General features: G+C 32.3%; 3 protein-coding genes across 14 annotated transcripts in view; 1 reads left to right on the plus strand and 2 right to left on the minus strand.

Annotated features, from left to right (window-relative positions):
- The window catches only part of LOC143046369 (hexosaminidase D-like), a 201,368-nt gene that overhangs the window by 56,508 nt on the left and 126,553 nt on the right, over positions 1-18,307 (minus strand). The gene's annotated exons all lie outside the window — the stretch shown is intronic.
- Positions 1-18,307, plus strand: part of LOC143046362 (E3 ubiquitin-protein ligase RNF216-like) — a 145,110-nt gene that overhangs the window by 38,174 nt on the left and 88,629 nt on the right. The gene's annotated exons all lie outside the window — the stretch shown is intronic.
- LOC143046355 (uncharacterized) overlaps positions 1-18,307 on the minus strand; it is a 37,206-nt gene that overhangs the window by 18,594 nt on the left and 305 nt on the right. Inside the window, exons 1-2 of one of the 8 annotated variants that reach the window (XR_012969141.1) lie at positions 1,619-15,370; positions 194-275 (exon numbers count right to left, since the gene is read on the minus strand). The exons of 1 other annotated variant lie outside the window; for it this stretch is intronic. The gene's annotated coding sequence lies outside the window, so the exon portion shown is untranslated. Of the gene's footprint in view, positions 1-193; positions 276-1,618; positions 15,371-18,307 lie in introns of those variants that run through there. 6 more of the 8 variants (XR_012969136.1, XR_012969134.1, XR_012969138.1 and 3 more) reach the window with 6 other exon arrangements.

Consider the following 18,307-nt stretch of genomic DNA (forward strand, 5'->3'; position numbering starts at 1 on the left):
GAGAGTTTTCTTTTCTCGTTAAACAATATTTTATTTTGAAAATAATTATGTAATTTAAACATTATTATCATAATTACAATATGATTTATAAGTGGAAAAAAGTGAATTTACACTTTTAAAAATTCCTCTATTTTCTCTTTCACTATCACCATGATCACCACATTTTTTGTATTTTTATATTAACATTACGTACATGTAAAGCAGACCTTTCACCTTCTCAAGGAGTCCACTTCCCAAGTACAAGAGGAGGCCCAAACAGCTTGATTTTGAGTCAGCTAAAAAAAGGTTCAAATAGATTATGATACACTAAATAAATACATAAATTACATGTACATAATAATCTAATAATAAATATGAATCCACAATCATGGTTTCAGAAATGACACATCAATTTAAATCAATAGATATCATACATCTGCATTGGCTAGAGGTACGTACATGTATAGGGGGAGGGTTGAGATCTCATAAACATGTTTGACCCCGCCTGAATTTTGCGCCTGTCCCAAGTCAGGAGCCTCTGGCCTTTGTTAGTCTTGTACTATTTTTAATTTTAGTTTCTTGTGTACAATTTGGAGTTTAGCATGTTTTATAGTATGGCGTTCATTATCATTGAACTAGTATATATTTGTTTAGGGGCCAGCTGATGGACGCCTCCGGAATTTCTTGCTGCATTGAAGACATGTTGGTGACCTTCTGCTGTTGTCTGCTTTATGGTCGGGTTGTTGTCTCTTTGACACATTCCCCATTTCCATTATCAATTTTATGTATATATTAAATTTTTATATCAGTGTTTTCTAATTTCTGGGTAGTCTAGTAGTCCAAATTATTATGAAGTCTTGAAAGGCTATTATTATTATTTTTTGGACGCTTTACTCTAATGCAAGGCGTCAAATAAAAAAAATGTAATAGCCTTTCAAGAAGTCGTAATTATTTGAACTAGGTAGTCTAGATAAGTACAAATTTATGTAAATAAGGGAAAATTTGCAGACTTTTATTTTTTATATAAATTAAATATTAATTATATTCATTTGGATTTTACCCAAGTCATGCAAGTTGGGCAAGGCCATTCTTTGCAGGAGTATATTTTACAGATTTTAACCCTTTTTATAAGTAGGGCAATTTTTTTTTTACAGCAGGACGAGTTGGTAAGGAAGCCACCACTTGACTTTTATGGGGTGGGGACGACGACATGTACGATAAAAATGTTATCCTGCATTTTTTTTTTTAAGTTGACAGAACTCGAGTTCCGCATATTTTTCAAATAACATCCAAGCACCCCCCACACAGGCACTTGTCTTAGAAAAAAAATCCTATATACCTTTTAGATATGTGTTATATTAAGGTATAGTGTGACCCCCCACCTCCAATAAAACTCGCATGGTAGCTCCCTTAACAAGAGTGGGACATTTTTAGAAAGGGAGCCGTGTTGTTAAAAAAGTAGGCCGTTTTGGCAGTGGGTCGAGTTGACTTGCGTCCGTTCTTCACTTCTTGCCAATCAGGCAATCTTCTGATCTTTGTCAGACTGGTTTGCATGCGATGAGATTTATAAATTCAAATGTTTTTTTCGTGAAAAGTATACCACTAGCATCTTCTTAAATATGTGCATGATAATATTTACCTTTCGGTGCGCTTTCCAAGTACAAAATAGCGGGTATGTAATCCATCAAAAAGAAACACAACTTTCTTGTTTGTGTGCGTTTCGTTCCCCAGTTTCTTCAAGTTTACCGACAAGCAACCCATTTCAATTTATCTGTTTATAATAACTTGTTGATCCAACAGTTTTGAAAAACAGAGGTCCTCGCATTATCTATCAGACTAGTATATATCTTTCCATTCTTTTTAACTGTAAAACATGAATTCAGCAGCAGACGAGCGTCCATGGATTAGGTAGCAATACACAGTTAGAAGTTTAGTTTCGCATTATGGCCCCTGTGAATTTTTTAAATATGAAAGTTTTTGTACAATAAAATTGATTTTTAGGTAATTGAAGAATAATATAGCCTTCTTAGTGGGTTTATATGATCATTTAGATTGATTTTAACATGTTTTATAGGCCATTTCAATGATTGACAGTCCGTATTTTCCTATCCGTACCGTTCATAGGTCCATAAATTATTGTAGTGTTTATCAACAAAGATATTGCGCTCGATCTTTTCAATTCAATTTTATGGAAAAACGAGCAGGAAGACATATGATTTTTTTTGGACCACTTGATAGATATAAACCTATGGATTCAGGAAAGGTATCACTGTAATTCATTGAAATTTTCCTTTAGACCAAATTTTGGAGACTTTTGTGACATGTGCACCCCCCTTTTTTGCTATATTTTGTATCTAAGAAATGCAGATTGTTGCTATGGTTACACCCAAAAGGGATTATATTTCACCCTTATGACCATTAGAAATCAAATCTATGGAAGATTCTCTTTCTACAAGTATATACATGCATAACACACATATAAAGCCTTCTTTGTTAGACAGGAGGGGAAAGGGGGTGTTTAAAAATTATGAGTGTCAATTTTAAGGTTTTTTCCTAACTGTGTATTGCTACCTTATGGCATTTGACAAAGCAAATAATTGCCTTTTTTTCAGACAAACATACCACAAAACTATTGATATTTAGGTTATAGATACAATTCTAAGGAAGAAACAACCTTTAGTATGACAATGTATGTTAGTTTTGTTGTTTATTGTCCTTAGCAACCAATATAGACATTTTGATACATAGACTTGGTTCGGTTATTAATTGATACTTTATTGGCTACCCCTTGGAAAAGAAGATTGCGCGCTATGTAGAAACCTTAGAAGGGAACGCTTTATATTTTTTCATGCGACTAAATCAAATTTATTATTTTAGCAAGTATAAAGTCACAATTTAGCATGAATTAAGCCCAATTTTTTCCCCGCTGTTATAAATAAATTCAGTATTGACTAAATTTTAACCAAGGCCTTAGTATGGTAATACACAACAAAATTGACATTCTAGAGCTTTAAAATAGCTTTAACTTGTAAAAGTTGTCTACTGTTAAGGTTAATTTAGGTTTTTAAACAAGGAAAGACAGGCTTAGAAGGTATAGTTTTAGAAAATTGACTAAAAAAGGAGAAAATGCACTTTGACATGGCATGTTTCATAAAAATCACTTTTTTGTTGCATTTCAGTGTCAACTGCTAACCTTCATAAAATATTTATTTCTGAACCGATTTTCAAAACTAGCAGGCGAAAATGCTCGTTTTAACTAGTAGAAAACAGAAATTCATTTAAAGTGGAATTGGGAAAAAAAATGTTAATCCTTAAGGTAGCAATACACAGTTAGAAGTTTAGTTTCGCATTATGGCCCCTGTGAATTTTTTAAATATGAAAGTTTTTGTACAATAAAATTGATTTTTAGGTAATTGAAGAATAATATAGCCTTCTTAGTGGGTTTATATGATCATTTAGATTGATTTTAACATGTTTTATAGGCCATTTCAATGATTGACAGTCCGTATTTTCCTATCCGTACCGTTCATAGGTCCATAAATTATTGTAGTGTTTATCAACAAAGATATTGCGCTCGATCTTTTCAATTCAATTTTATGGAAAAACGAGCAGGAAGACATATGATTTTTTTTGGACCACTTGATAGATATAAACCTATGGATTCAGGAAAGGTATCACTGTAATTCATTGAAATTTTCCTTTAGACCAAATTTTGGAGACTTTTGTGACATGTGCACCCCCCTTTTTTGCTATATTTTGTATCTAAGAAATGCAGATTGTTGCTATGGTTACACCCAAAAGGGATTATATTTCACCCTTATGACCATTAGAAATCAAATCTATGGAAGATTCTCTTTCTACAAGTATATACATGCATAACACACATATAAAGCCTTCTTTGTTAGACAGGAGGGGAAAGGGGGTGTTTAAAAATTATGAGTGTCAATTTTAAGGTTTTTTCCTAACTGTGTATTGCTACCTTATGGCATTTGACAAAGCAAATAATTGCCTTTTTTTCAGACAAACATACCACAAAACTATTGATATTTAGGTTATAGATACAATTCTAAGGAAGAAACAACCTTTAGTATGACAATGTATGTTAGTTTTGTTGTTTATTGTCCTTAGCAACCAATATAGACATTTTGATACATAGACTTGGTTCGGTTATTAATTGATACTTTATTGGCTACCCCTTGGAAAAGAAGATTGCGCGCTATGTAGAAACCTTAGAAGGGAACGCTTTATATTTTTTCATGCGACTAAATCAAATTTATTATTTTAGCAAGTATAAAGTCACAATTTAGCATGAATTAAGCCCAATTTTTTCCCCGCTGTTATAAATAAATTCAGTATTGACTAAATTTTAACCAAGGCCTTAGTATGGTAATACACAACAAAATTGACATTCTAGAGCTTTAAAATAGCTTTAACTTGTAAAAGTTGTCTACTGTTAAGGTTAATTTAGGTTTTTAAACAAGGAAAGACAGGCTTAGAAGGTATAGTTTTAGAAAATTGACTAAAAAAGGAGAAAATGCACTTTGACATGGCATGTTTCATAAAAATCACTTTTTTGTTGCATTTCAGTGTCAACTGCTAACCTTCATAAAATATTTATTTCTGAACCGATTTTCAAAACTAGCAGGCGAAAATGCTCGTTTTAACTAGTAGAAAACAGAAATTCATTTAAAGTGGAATTGGGAAAAAAAATGTTAATCCTTAAGGTAGCAATACACAGTTAGAAGTTTAGTTTCGCATTATGGCCCCTGTGAATTTTTTAAATATGAAAGTTTTTGTACAATAAAATTGATTTTTAGGTAATTGAAGAATAATATAGCCTTCTTAGTGGGTTTATATGATCATTTAGATTGATTTTAACATGTTTTATAGGCCATTTCAATGATTGACAGTCCGTATTTTCCTATCCGTACCGTTCATAGGTCCATAAATTATTGTAGTGTTTATCAACAAAGATATTGCGCTCGATCTTTTCAATTCAATTTTATGGAAAAACGAGCAGGAAGACATATGATTTTTTTTGGACCACTTGATAGATATAAACCTATGGATTCAGGAAAGGTATCACTGTAATTCATTGAAATTTTCCTTTAGACCAAATTTTGGAGACTTTTGTGACATGTGCACCCCCCTTTTTTGCTATATTTTGTATCTAAGAAATGCAGATTGTTGCTATGGTTACACCCAAAAGGGATTATATTTCACCCTTATGACCATTAGAAATCAAATCTATGGAAGATTCTCTTTCTACAAGTATATACATGCATAACACACATATAAAGCCTTCTTTGTTAGACAGGAGGGGAAAGGGGGTGTTTAAAAATTATGAGTGTCAATTTTAAGGTTTTTTCCTAACTGTGTATTGCTACCTTATGGCATTTGACAAAGCAAATAATTGCCTTTTTTTCAGACAAACATACCACAAAACTATTGATATTTAGGTTATAGATACAATTCTAAGGAAGAAACAACCTTTAGTATGACAATGTATGTTAGTTTTGTTGTTTATTGTCCTTAGCAACCAATATAGACATTTTGATACATAGACTTGGTTCGGTTATTAATTGATACTTTATTGGCTACCCCTTGGAAAAGAAGATTGCGCGCTATGTAGAAACCTTAGAAGGGAACGCTTTATATTTTTTCATGCGACTAAATCAAATTTATTATTTTAGCAAGTATAAAGTCACAATTTAGCATGAATTAAGCCCAATTTTTTCCCCGCTGTTATAAATAAATTCAGTATTGACTAAATTTTAACCAAGGCCTTAGTATGGTAATACACAACAAAATTGACATTCTAGAGCTTTAAAATAGCTTTAACTTGTAAAAGTTGTCTACTGTTAAGGTTAATTTAGGTTTTTAAACAAGGAAAGACAGGCTTAGAAGGTATAGTTTTAGAAAATTGACTAAAAAAGGAGAAAATGCACTTTGACATGGCATGTTTCATAAAAATCACTTTTTTGTTGCATTTCAGTGTCAACTGCTAACCTTCATAAAATATTTATTTCTGAACCGATTTTCAAAACTAGCAGGCGAAAATGCTCGTTTTAACTAGTAGAAAACAGAAATTCATTTAAAGTGGAATTGGGAAAAAAAATGTTAATCCTTAAGGTAGCAATACACAGTTAGAAGTTTAGTTTCGCATTATGGCCCCTGTGAATTTTTTAAATATGAAAGTTTTTGTACAATAAAATTGATTTTTAGGTAATTGAAGAATAATATAGCCTTCTTAGTGGGTTTATATGATCATTTAGATTGATTTTAACATGTTTTATAGGCCATTTCAATGATTGACAGTCCGTATTTTCCTATCCGTACCGTTCATAGGTCCATAAATTATTGTAGTGTTTATCAACAAAGATATTGCGCTCGATCTTTTCAATTCAATTTTATGGAAAAACGAGCAGGAAGACATATGATTTTTTTTGGACCACTTGATAGATATAAACCTATGGATTCAGGAAAGGTATCACTGTAATTCATTGAAATTTTCCTTTAGACCAAATTTTGGAGACTTTTGTGACATGTGCACCCCCCTTTTTTGCTATATTTTGTATCTAAGAAATGCAGATTGTTGCTATGGTTACACCCAAAAGGGATTATATTTCACCCTTATGACCATTAGAAATCAAATCTATGGAAGATTCTCTTTCTACAAGTATATACATGCATAACACACATATAAAGCCTTCTTTGTTAGACAGGAGGGGAAAGGGGGTGTTTAAAAATTATGAGTGTCAATTTTAAGGTTTTTTCCTAACTGTGTATTGCTACCTTATGGCATTTGACAAAGCAAATAATTGCCTTTTTTTCAGACAAACATACCACAAAACTATTGATATTTAGGTTATAGATACAATTCTAAGGAAGAAACAACCTTTAGTATGACAATGTATGTTAGTTTTGTTGTTTATTGTCCTTAGCAACCAATATAGACATTTTGATACATAGACTTGGTTCGGTTATTAATTGATACTTTATTGGCTACCCCTTGGAAAAGAAGATTGCGCGCTATGTAGAAACCTTAGAAGGGAACGCTTTATATTTTTTCATGCGACTAAATCAAATTTATTATTTTAGCAAGTATAAAGTCACAATTTAGCATGAATTAAGCCCAATTTTTTCCCCGCTGTTATAAATAAATTCAGTATTGACTAAATTTTAACCAAGGCCTTAGTATGGTAATACACAACAAAATTGACATTCTAGAGCTTTAAAATAGCTTTAACTTGTAAAAGTTGTCTACTGTTAAGGTTAATTTAGGTTTTTAAACAAGGAAAGACAGGCTTAGAAGGTATAGTTTTAGAAAATTGACTAAAAAAGGAGAAAATGCACTTTGACATGGCATGTTTCATAAAAATCACTTTTTTGTTGCATTTCAGTGTCAACTGCTAACCTTCATAAAATATTTATTTCTGAACCGATTTTCAAAACTAGCAGGCGAAAATGCTCGTTTTAACTAGTAGAAAACAGAAATTCATTTAAAGTGGAATTGGGAAAAAAAATGTTAATCCTTAAGGTAGCAATACACAGTTAGAAGTTTAGTTTCGCATTATGGCCCCTGTGAATTTTTTAAATATGAAAGTTTTTGTACAATAAAATTGATTTTTAGGTAATTGAAGAATAATATAGCCTTCTTAGTGGGTTTATATGATCATTTAGATTGATTTTAACATGTTTTATAGGCCATTTCAATGATTGACAGTCCGTATTTTCCTATCCGTACCGTTCATAGGTCCATAAATTATTGTAGTGTTTATCAACAAAGATATTGCGCTCGATCTTTTCAATTCAATTTTATGGAAAAACGAGCAGGAAGACATATGATTTTTTTTGGACCACTTGATAGATATAAACCTATGGATTCAGGAAAGGTATCACTGTAATTCATTGAAATTTTCCTTTAGACCAAATTTTGGAGACTTTTGTGACATGTGCACCCCCCTTTTTTGCTATATTTTGTATCTAAGAAATGCAGATTGTTGCTATGGTTACACCCAAAAGGGATTATATTTCACCCTTATGACCATTAGAAATCAAATCTATGGAAGATTCTCTTTCTACAAGTATATACATGCATAACACACATATAAAGCCTTCTTTGTTAGACAGGAGGGGAAAGGGGGTGTTTAAAAATTATGAGTGTCAATTTTAAGGTTTTTTCCTAACTGTGTATTGCTACCTTATGGCATTTGACAAAGCAAATAATTGCCTTTTTTTCAGACAAACATACCACAAAACTATTGATATTTAGGTTATAGATACAATTCTAAGGAAGAAACAACCTTTAGTATGACAATGTATGTTAGTTTTGTTGTTTATTGTCCTTAGCAACCAATATAGACATTTTGATACATAGACTTGGTTCGGTTATTAATTGATACTTTATTGGCTACCCCTTGGAAAAGAAGATTGCGCGCTATGTAGAAACCTTAGAAGGGAACGCTTTATATTTTTTCATGCGACTAAATCAAATTTATTATTTTAGCAAGTATAAAGTCACAATTTAGCATGAATTAAGCCCAATTTTTTCCCCGCTGTTATAAATAAATTCAGTATTGACTAAATTTTAACCAAGGCCTTAGTATGGTAATACACAACAAAATTGACATTCTAGAGCTTTAAAATAGCTTTAACTTGTAAAAGTTGTCTACTGTTAAGGTTAATTTAGGTTTTTAAACAAGGAAAGACAGGCTTAGAAGGTATAGTTTTAGAAAATTGACTAAAAAAGGAGAAAATGCACTTTGACATGGCATGTTTCATAAAAATCACTTTTTTGTTGCATTTCAGTGTCAACTGCTAACCTTCATAAAATATTTATTTCTGAACCGATTTTCAAAACTAGCAGGCGAAAATGCTCGTTTTAACTAGTAGAAAACAGAAATTCATTTAAAGTGGAATTGGGAAAAAAAATGTTAATCCTTAAGGTAGCAATACACAGTTAGAAGTTTAGTTTCGCATTATGGCCCCTGTGAATTTTTTAAATATGAAAGTTTTTGTACAATAAAATTGATTTTTAGGTAATTGAAGAATAATATAGCCTTCTTAGTGGGTTTATATGATCATTTAGATTGATTTTAACATGTTTTATAGGCCATTTCAATGATTGACAGTCCGTATTTTCCTATCCGTACCGTTCATAGGTCCATAAATTATTGTAGTGTTTATCAACAAAGATATTGCGCTCGATCTTTTCAATTCAATTTTATGGAAAAACGAGCAGGAAGACATATGATTTTTTTTGGACCACTTGATAGATATAAACCTATGGATTCAGGAAAGGTATCACTGTAATTCATTGAAATTTTCCTTTAGACCAAATTTTGGAGACTTTTGTGACATGTGCACCCCCCTTTTTTGCTATATTTTGTATCTAAGAAATGCAGATTGTTGCTATGGTTACACCCAAAAGGGATTATATTTCACCCTTATGACCATTAGAAATCAAATCTATGGAAGATTCTCTTTCTACAAGTATATACATGCATAACACACATATAAAGCCTTCTTTGTTAGACAGGAGGGGAAAGGGGGTGTTTAAAAATTATGAGTGTCAATTTTAAGGTTTTTTCCTAACTGTGTATTGCTACCTTATGGCATTTGACAAAGCAAATAATTGCCTTTTTTTCAGACAAACATACCACAAAACTATTGATATTTAGGTTATAGATACAATTCTAAGGAAGAAACAACCTTTAGTATGACAATGTATGTTAGTTTTGTTGTTTATTGTCCTTAGCAACCAATATAGACATTTTGATACATAGACTTGGTTCGGTTATTAATTGATACTTTATTGGCTACCCCTTGGAAAAGAAGATTGCGCGCTATGTAGAAACCTTAGAAGGGAACGCTTTATATTTTTTCATGCGACTAAATCAAATTTATTATTTTAGCAAGTATAAAGTCACAATTTAGCATGAATTAAGCCCAATTTTTTCCCCGCTGTTATAAATAAATTCAGTATTGACTAAATTTTAACCAAGGCCTTAGTATGGTAATACACAACAAAATTGACATTCTAGAGCTTTAAAATAGCTTTAACTTGTAAAAGTTGTCTACTGTTAAGGTTAATTTAGGTTTTTAAACAAGGAAAGACAGGCTTAGAAGGTATAGTTTTAGAAAATTGACTAAAAAAGGAGAAAATGCACTTTGACATGGCATGTTTCATAAAAATCACTTTTTTGTTGCATTTCAGTGTCAACTGCTAACCTTCATAAAATATTTATTTCTGAACCGATTTTCAAAACTAGCAGGCGAAAATGCTCGTTTTAACTAGTAGAAAACAGAAATTCATTTAAAGTGGAATTGGGAAAAAAAATGTTAATCCTTAAGGTAGCAATACACAGTTAGAAGTTTAGTTTCGCATTATGGCCCCTGTGAATTTTTTAAATATGAAAGTTTTTGTACAATAAAATTGATTTTTAGGTAATTGAAGAATAATATAGCCTTCTTAGTGGGTTTATATGATCATTTAGATTGATTTTAACATGTTTTATAGGCCATTTCAATGATTGACAGTCCGTATTTTCCTATCCGTACCGTTCATAGGTCCATAAATTATTGTAGTGTTTATCAACAAAGATATTGCGCTCGATCTTTTCAATTCAATTTTATGGAAAAACGAGCAGGAAGACATATGATTTTTTTTGGACCACTTGATAGATATAAACCTATGGATTCAGGAAAGGTATCACTGTAATTCATTGAAATTTTCCTTTAGACCAAATTTTGGAGACTTTTGTGACATGTGCACCCCCCTTTTTTGCTATATTTTGTATCTAAGAAATGCAGATTGTTGCTATGGTTACACCCAAAAGGGATTATATTTCACCCTTATGACCATTAGAAATCAAATCTATGGAAGATTCTCTTTCTACAAGTATATACATGCATAACACACATATAAAGCCTTCTTTGTTAGACAGGAGGGGAAAGGGGGTGTTTAAAAATTATGAGTGTCAATTTTAAGGTTTTTTCCTAACTGTGTATTGCTACCTTATGGCATTTGACAAAGCAAATAATTGCCTTTTTTTCAGACAAACATACCACAAAACTATTGATATTTAGGTTATAGATACAATTCTAAGGAAGAAACAACCTTTAGTATGACAATGTATGTTAGTTTTGTTGTTTATTGTCCTTAGCAACCAATATAGACATTTTGATACATAGACTTGGTTCGGTTATTAATTGATACTTTATTGGCTACCCCTTGGAAAAGAAGATTGCGCGCTATGTAGAAACCTTAGAAGGGAACGCTTTATATTTTTTCATGCGACTAAATCAAATTTATTATTTTAGCAAGTATAAAGTCACAATTTAGCATGAATTAAGCCCAATTTTTTCCCCGCTGTTATAAATAAATTCAGTATTGACTAAATTTTAACCAAGGCCTTAGTATGGTAATACACAACAAAATTGACATTCTAGAGCTTTAAAATAGCTTTAACTTGTAAAAGTTGTCTACTGTTAAGGTTAATTTAGGTTTTTAAACAAGGAAAGACAGGCTTAGAAGGTATAGTTTTAGAAAATTGACTAAAAAAGGAGAAAATGCACTTTGACATGGCATGTTTCATAAAAATCACTTTTTTGTTGCATTTCAGTGTCAACTGCTAACCTTCATAAAATATTTATTTCTGAACCGATTTTCAAAACTAGCAGGCGAAAATGCTCGTTTTAACTAGTAGAAAACAGAAATTCATTTAAAGTGGAATTGGGAAAAAAAATGTTAATCCTTAAGGTAGCAATACACAGTTAGAAGTTTAGTTTCGCATTATGGCCCCTGTGAATTTTTTAAATATGAAAGTTTTTGTACAATAAAATTGATTTTTAGGTAATTGAAGAATAATATAGCCTTCTTAGTGGGTTTATATGATCATTTAGATTGATTTTAACATGTTTTATAGGCCATTTCAATGATTGACAGTCCGTATTTTCCTATCCGTACCGTTCATAGGTCCATAAATTATTGTAGTGTTTATCAACAAAGATATTGCGCTCGATCTTTTCAATTCAATTTTATGGAAAAACGAGCAGGAAGACATATGATTTTTTTTGGACCACTTGATAGATATAAACCTATGGATTCAGGAAAGGTATCACTGTAATTCATTGAAATTTTCCTTTAGACCAAATTTTGGAGACTTTTGTGACATGTGCACCCCCCTTTTTTGCTATATTTTGTATCTAAGAAATGCAGATTGTTGCTATGGTTACACCCAAAAGGGATTATATTTCACCCTTATGACCATTAGAAATCAAATCTATGGAAGATTCTCTTTCTACAAGTATATACATGCATAACACACATATAAAGCCTTCTTTGTTAGACAGGAGGGGAAAGGGGGTGTTTAAAAATTATGAGTGTCAATTTTAAGGTTTTTTCCTAACTGTGTATTGCTACCTTATGGCATTTGACAAAGCAAATAATTGCCTTTTTTTCAGACAAACATACCACAAAACTATTGATATTTAGGTTATAGATACAATTCTAAGGAAGAAACAACCTTTAGTATGACAATGTATGTTAGTTTTGTTGTTTATTGTCCTTAGCAACCAATATAGACATTTTGATACATAGACTTGGTTCGGTTATTAATTGATACTTTATTGGCTACCCCTTGGAAAAGAAGATTGCGCGCTATGTAGAAACCTTAGAAGGGAACGCTTTATATTTTTTCATGCGACTAAATCAAATTTATTATTTTAGCAAGTATAAAGTCACAATTTAGCATGAATTAAGCCCAATTTTTTCCCCGCTGTTATAAATAAATTCAGTATTGACTAAATTTTAACCAAGGCCTTAGTATGGTAATACACAACAAAATTGACATTCTAGAGCTTTAAAATAGCTTTAACTTGTAAAAGTTGTCTACTGTTAAGGTTAATTTAGGTTTTTAAACAAGGAAAGACAGGCTTAGAAGGTATAGTTTTAGAAAATTGACTAAAAAAGGAGAAAATGCACTTTGACATGGCATGTTTCATAAAAATCACTTTTTTGTTGCATTTCAGTGTCAACTGCTAACCTTCATAAAATATTTATTTCTGAACCGATTTTCAAAACTAGCAGGCGAAAATGCTCGTTTTAACTAGTAGAAAACAGAAATTCATTTAAAGTGGAATTGGGAAAAAAAATGTTAATCCTTAAGGTAGCAATACACAGTTAGAAGTTTAGTTTCGCATTATGGCCCCTGTGAATTTTTTAAATATGAAAGTTTTTGTACAATAAAATTGATTTTTAGGTAATTGAAGAATAATATAGCCTTCTTAGTGGGTTTATATGATCATTTAGATTGATTTTAACATGTTTTATAGGCCATTTCAATGATTGACAGTCCGTATTTTCCTATCCGTACCGTTCATAGGTCCATAAATTATTGTAGTGTTTATCAACAAAGATATTGCGCTCGATCTTTTCAATTCAATTTTATGGAAAAACGAGCAGGAAGACATATGATTTTTTTTGGACCACTTGATAGATATAAACCTATGGATTCAGGAAAGGTATCACTGTAATTCATTGAAATTTTCCTTTAGACCAAATTTTGGAGACTTTTGTGACATGTGCACCCCCCTTTTTTGCTATATTTTGTATCTAAGAAATGCAGATTGTTGCTATGGTTACACCCAAAAGGGATTATATTTCACCCTTATGACCATTAGAAATCAAATCTATGGAAGATTCTCTTTCTACAAGTATATACATGCATAACACACATATAAAGCCTTCTTTGTTAGACAGGAGGGGAAAGGGGGTGTTTAAAAATTATGAGTGTCAATTTTAAGGTTTTTTCCTAACTGTGTATTGCTACCTTAGTTGCGTCATAGTGTAAAAAACGGCAACGGTGAATTTTCCGGGTTTTCGTATTCCACTTGTCAAGCTTTCGAGAATACATTTACGATCATTTACGTATATGATTGAGAGCTGAGACTACTATAACACATTGTGTAATGTTATAGTAGTCTCAGTTGAGAGTTAGTCCGGAACCCGGTCTGGAATCAAGAATGGGGATTTAAGTATTGAAAATAAATAAACAAGGATTTGTCTACAAATCAGTCACGGCGGCTTTATATAAAACTATGAAGAAATGAATCGGAGACATGATAGGCCTACATGACATTATCATACATCAGTGGCGGATCCAGTGGGGGTTCTGGGGGTTGGACCCCCCTTTTTGGGACGATCAATGCATTTGTAGGGGGACATATAGTTAGAACCCACCCCTACTTCCCTTTTGTAGCCGTCCCGTTAGACCACACGACCACCTGGGCCTCACAATAATAAAGTTTTCGGTGGCCGTGTGTTACCTTTCCTCGTCAGTTTTAATACTACGTCGTACTACAGTACATGATATATAAGCCATGGAGATGTTATTGTTACAAATTAATGCAAGATACAGTCACAGAAAATAATTATATTTATAAGAACGTCTTAGTCAGTGACAACTCTACAACAGATTTATCCATCGGATCACCAGCAATGATGGTGATACATGACTGTGTATATATATATACAATCTTTATGAATTTGGTATGATATATATGTCTGTATGTTTGTCATGTTTGTGTATAACCAATGTGTATTGTCTTGGTATCAATCCTATGATTTTGGATTTCAAACCAATAAAAATTACTGACTTACTTACTATACACATCCTAGCTTAAATCAGAGAAGAATTAAAGTCTTGGACCCTTATTATGGGCGGGGGAGGAAAAAAAGGGGGGGGGGGTCACTTATATATTCATTTAAGTGCAATCAAAATTTTCAGTACCAATCGGACAGACCTTCAGTTAAAAATTCGTGTCAAGCTCTTTTGTAATCATGATTATTAGGAAACATCTTATAAGTTTTCCTACTGTCTCCTTGATTTACTCGATACAATTAAGATTCTAATAATAGCCAGTGCTACATTATCAGCCTGATAGCCGGATCCTTGAAATGGCTAAATTTTGGACTTGATCATCAATTATTGTTCCAAGGTGAAACAATATATTTTGTTTTATAATTCTCCTCCTATATTCAGCGTAAAGCTCACAAGATCTTGTGGACGACATCAAAAGTTCAATGTGGAATAAACAAAACTTAATTAACATAGTTTTTTCACTCCCCCCCCCCCCTTCTTTACTTAATTTTGGAAAAAATGATTGAATATACATGTAAAATTGATGTGGGATAAGCAACACTTGCAGCAATGTTTACCCATCCACCACACCCCTAAACTATTTGATTTAATTTTTTTTATCCTACATTGATCGTTTGATGTCGTCAGTGTGTCCCTTATGTTATCATGTTTGTCAATATGTCGAATCAAATCAAAATTGTACTTACTAAATTTGCAAATTTTGTGAAACCACGGGAAGTTCAGAACTGTTCACTAGTACATGGCATGACTAGTGAGGCCTGTTTTTTTAACAGTCAGTGCCCCCCCCCCCCCCATCCCCTTTATAAAAAATTCTGGATCAGTCAGTTTATTTTTAATGGTAAGTTTAAAGGGGTCTTTAAATATTGATATTTTTTTATCTTTTATTCTCTGTCTTATCTCGTTTGATTGGATTTTTTGTTATAAATTAATGTAATTGGTATCCTCTTTCCAATTTCATCGTTAATAATAGACCTACAGCAAAAGGCCCTGTACTGTAACTTTCTGTCTTGCCTAAAATCACTTTAAATAGTACCCCTTTCTTCCCATAGTACTGATTTCATAATTGCTTGCTTGAAACACAAATAAAATAGAAGCAGGTAATTTGCTCTTATTCCACACCAAAGGAGGATAAATGTATGATAACATTTAATGTTACCGGCATTATTCTACATACATTGATTCTGAGACTACTTTAACATATACATTCTAAGGGCTTTAATATATTAAAGGGCGGGTATAAGGGACGAAGTAACACCATGTGACTATTGCATTGGTTGTTGTGATTAAAACACGATAAGAGTGTTTCCCTCCCCCTGCATCTTATGATCCTCATGAACAGTAGAAACTACTTCAGACATTAAACAATCTGAAACTTTTCAGGTACTTTCTATATGCTCATGTGCAATTTCTTGTTAGCATAGTTTTGTACTTGGACAGATAATCAGAATGATCAACAATCAAGTATATTAGACAACAGTCAGGTCAATTGCCATTGGTGAAACCTGGTATGAGGTAATTTTAATTCAGTACATGTTAGATGTTTTATATTGTTTTAAGGTTTATGTACCCTTCTGTAGCCATTTTTGTACGAACTTTTCAAACTTCAATTGTATCAAAACTACAGATATAATGAATAATAGAGATAGGCCATTTTGTACATATTCCAAGGGGAAACTTGATGCAAAGCATTATTAAAGGCTGTGGATTTTCTATAAAAATCTTGATTTATTTGCCACAAAGTCCTCTTTTTCTATCAAATGCAATGAAACAGTAAAAAATAATGCTTTGCATCAAGTTTCCCCTTGGAACATGTACTAAATGGCCTATCTCTATTATTTATTATATCTTTAGTTTTGATACAACTGAGGTTTGAAAAATTCGTACAAAAATGGCTACAGAAGGGTACATAAACCTTAACTGTATTCATGGCAATTATTTAACCATCAATCATTAGCATGATTAGTTGGTTGTTTGAAAGACACCAAGCAGGGGCGGATCCAGCCATTTTAAAAAGAGGGGGGGGGGGGGGCAGCGGGTCCAACTATATGTCCCAATTCAAATGCATTGATCGGCCAAAAAAAAAAGGGGGGGGTTCCAACCCGCAGACCCCCTGGATCTGCCACTGGCAAGCACTCTTTGTATTTATAATTCAACTTAATTGTAATTACAACCTTTAGAAAAAAATATAGAAAGATTTTTTTCAAATTCTTTTTTTTTCAATAAGGTCAAATAAAATAATATCTGTGTTCATGCTATTCAGCTATTACATCTTTGAAAAAATAGGATAGGTAGGGATTTTTTTTAATTTTACATTTTACATATTTTTCATTGACTCTTTGGGCTGATGGGAGAGAAATTCTGACATTAACAGTGCTTATTGATAATCGGTACGCTATTTCTAGGCTTAAAATATAGGGTAGTTGCGAATGGATGTTCATAATGAACAAAAGTTAATTATTTTAATGATTAAAAATTATATTAGTAAATGTATGTCATGTATGTATTCATATTATGCAAATATTTAAAGTTATGGCCTTGAAGCAGAGATTCACTATACATATGTATGTCTGGCATGCAGAATGTTGAAAGCAAGTTAAGAATTTTACTTTATACATGTATAAGCAGTCGTGCGTATATCATGCATGGTACTTTTACATCTTTGAATATGATACAGCCGTAATACGGATGTTGTAGAAACGTCCGTAATACGTATGTTTAAGATACGTCCGTGAAACAGACAATCCGTTTTACGTCAGTTTTTACACGTACGTTTTACGGATGAATTTTTACAGACGTTTTACGGACGTAACCGTTTCATCCGTATTACGGATGTTTATTACCACGGCCGTGAAACGTCCGTAGCTATTTTACCTGTGTACTGTTAATGGTTACATCATCTATTGCTGTTGTTGCATTTCATTGCTTATTTTTATACAAAATGCAGCAAAAAAATTACTGCCTGCCATAAATTTGCTATACAGTTTACTACTGATCCCCAACGGTCCCTTGAGGTTGAATAAAATCCATAGGGGATTTAGCCTACGGCCTCACCCCTATGGATTTTACTATCCCTCTTTTGATCTGTGTAGGGTCAGTAGCGAGGGAACCATATAACATATATAAGAGGAATTAACTCTCATGACCATGACTATTGCTCAAATAATTTGAAACAAAAGTCCAGGAATGGATGGGATGAGCGTTATTTTTTTAATCTTAACTTTGAAAAGACACAACCAAAATTTCCAGATGACAAGTGTACTTAATCTTATTCACAAGAAAATGATCCTTTTAAACTGGCAAATTACCAACAGATATCATTATGAACTAGTGGTTATAAAATACTTTCATACATTTTAACATTAAGAATAAAAACAAATTCTAAATCTAATCATTAATGCTAATAAAACAGGATACATCAAGAACAGATACATGTGATTTAATCTTATTATTCTACTGCAAATATAAAATGTAATAGATCATGCAGATAAGTCTAACATAAATGGGGAGGAAGCCTTGGTGGCCGAGTGGTCTTAGTAGTTACTATACAGTAGTCACTAGCCATTCCGGCCAAAATGTTACAGAACAAAGGGAAGCATGCAGAAGAAGGAAACTCTTTTATGATAATCTAGAAGTGAAAACATATGCCTGTTGTGTTCCCCTCT

The sequence above is a fragment of the Mytilus galloprovincialis genome, chromosome 9 (genome assembly GCF_965363235.1).
Source record: "Mytilus galloprovincialis chromosome 9, xbMytGall1.hap1.1, whole genome shotgun sequence".
Classification (NCBI taxonomy): Eukaryota; Metazoa; Mollusca; class Bivalvia; order Mytilida; family Mytilidae; genus Mytilus; species Mytilus galloprovincialis.